Below are 2,245 nucleotides of genomic sequence, written 5' to 3' on the forward strand. Positions count from 1 at the left end.
CGCCACTCAATCTCTCACCCAAGTCATCCAGGCTCTAAACTCAGCAGGCTTTCCCTTGAAGAAAATAACAGCGAACCACCCAGACATTGTCAAAAATATGAGGAAAGAGGACTTGCTCGATACTAATTTTCTCGAGTTCGAAAAAGCAAGTTTCACAAAGACTCTAGGGATCCAATGGAATGCGCTCACAGACACGTTTTCCTATACGATCGACTCCATCCCAGCCTCATCTGCAACCACTAAACGACAGATTCTCTCCTCTGTCGCGAAACTTTTTGACCCCGCAGGGTGGCTTACGCCGATAATGATCCAGGCAAAGATTCTCTTACAAGAGCTCTGGATCGACGGAACTGATTGGGACGAGAAAGTCAAACCTCTCCGTCTTGTTAAATGGTCTCAGTTCGCAACCAATCTCCCCACAATCTCGACCATTCAAATTCCTCGATGGGTAAACTTTATTCCTGACCAACATGTAGAACTCCATGGATTCTGTGACGCCTCAGAAAAGGCATATTGTGCCAACGTATATGTTCGAACTACTCATGGTTCCAGTACCTCTTCCCATCTTTTGGTTTCGAAAGGCAAGGTAGCACCCCTTCGGACAACTAGTTTACCCCGGCTTGAGCTCTGCGGTGCTCTTCTCTTAGCCAAACTTGTCGCAGCTGTCCAGTCCCATCTCGACCTCTCTCAAAGAAAACTGGTACTATGGTCTGACTCTGAAATTGTATTGGCATGGCTGGAAAAACCACCCCACTCTTGGAAAACGTTCGTCTCGAATCGAACCGCGGAGATCTTGGAACTCGTCGGAAACGCCACCTGGCGGCATGTACGCAGCAGCGACAACCCCGCAGATATGGGCACAAGGGGTTGCAAGCCACTAGACCTAGCAGCGTCTTCGTTATGGTGGAACGGTCCTGATTGGCTATCCAAGCCTCCCGAAGAATGGCCAAAACCCCCAGTTCGAAATGTCAACCCGCCGGAAGTGCGAAGAGTGGAGGCACTACTCACCAGCGAAGGAGATCCCGACGATCTGGACAGGTTTTCCTCTTTCTCTCGAGCCTTGAGAGTGATGGCCTACGTCTTCAAGTTCATCAGACGACTAAAAGGCAAAGCGCCAGGAGCTCATGACCGCGCATCATCCCCGCTATCACATGATGATCTCCGCTACGCGAAAATTCGTCTTATTATAACCACGCAAACCCGTCATTTCTCCCGTGAAAGGGCCCGCTTGGAAGACTCCAAACCCATTGACAAAAAGAGTTCACTATTAGTTCTTAACCCCTTCTTGGATAAAAATGAAGTTCTCCGCGTCAATGGACGCCTTGGTCATGCTACCCTGAGCTATAACGAACGTCACCCCATTATAATTCCGGAAAAGTCCCGATTCGCATTCCTCTATCTAAAATTTCTCCATGATCTACTCCTCCATGCAGAAGTACGACTTATGCAGCAGATGACCAGGCAAGAATTTTACATTCCCCGGCTCAAGCCCCTCATCAAAAAATGCACTTATCAATGTAAATCCTGCACCATTCACAAACAGCAAATGCGCTCGCAGATTATGGCTGCCCTGCCGCCCGAACGATGCACCTTCGCTCCGCCCTTCACCACCACCGGTGTTGATTTTGCTGGGCCTTTTCAAATAAAAGCCTCCATGCTAAGATCTCCCACTTTAGTGAAAGGCTATGTGGCCGTCTTTGTGTGCTTCACAACAAAGGCGGTACACCTCGAGCTGTGCTCAGACCTGACCAAAGAGGCATTTCTCGCCGCCTTTGCTCGTTTTGTTGGTCGCCGTGGTTACCCCGCTAAAATGATGAGTGACAATGGCAAAACTTTTATAGGAGCCAAAAGAGCCACTGAAAAGGAGTTCTCTGTCTTCCTCCAAACTGCATCCCGTGATATTGTCCAAAAATACTCACCCCAGGGTATTAATTGGCAATTTATACCTCCCAGCGCCCCGCACATGGGTGGCTTATGGGAGTCTGCCGTTAAAAGTTTTAAACTTCACTTCAAAAGGACTGCCGGGCCCCATAAATTTACGTTTGAGGAGTTTACTACCCTTTTAATAAGAGTAGAAGCTGTATTAAATTCTCGTCCGATATCCCCACTCACCCAAGACCCGACGGACTTTACAGCGCTCTCACCTGGCCACTTTCGCCGGGGTGCTCCCCTCCTATCATACCCCGAATCTAATCGCGAAAACCTCTCGCTCATTAATAGATGGGAAAAACTCAAGGTTTTACAC

Source organism: Rhagoletis pomonella, unplaced genomic scaffold (assembly GCF_013731165.1).
Source record: "Rhagoletis pomonella isolate Grant_MI unplaced genomic scaffold, Rhpom_1.0 Rhpom_scaffold_00032, whole genome shotgun sequence".
Classification (NCBI taxonomy): domain Eukaryota; kingdom Metazoa; phylum Arthropoda; class Insecta; order Diptera; family Tephritidae; genus Rhagoletis; species Rhagoletis pomonella.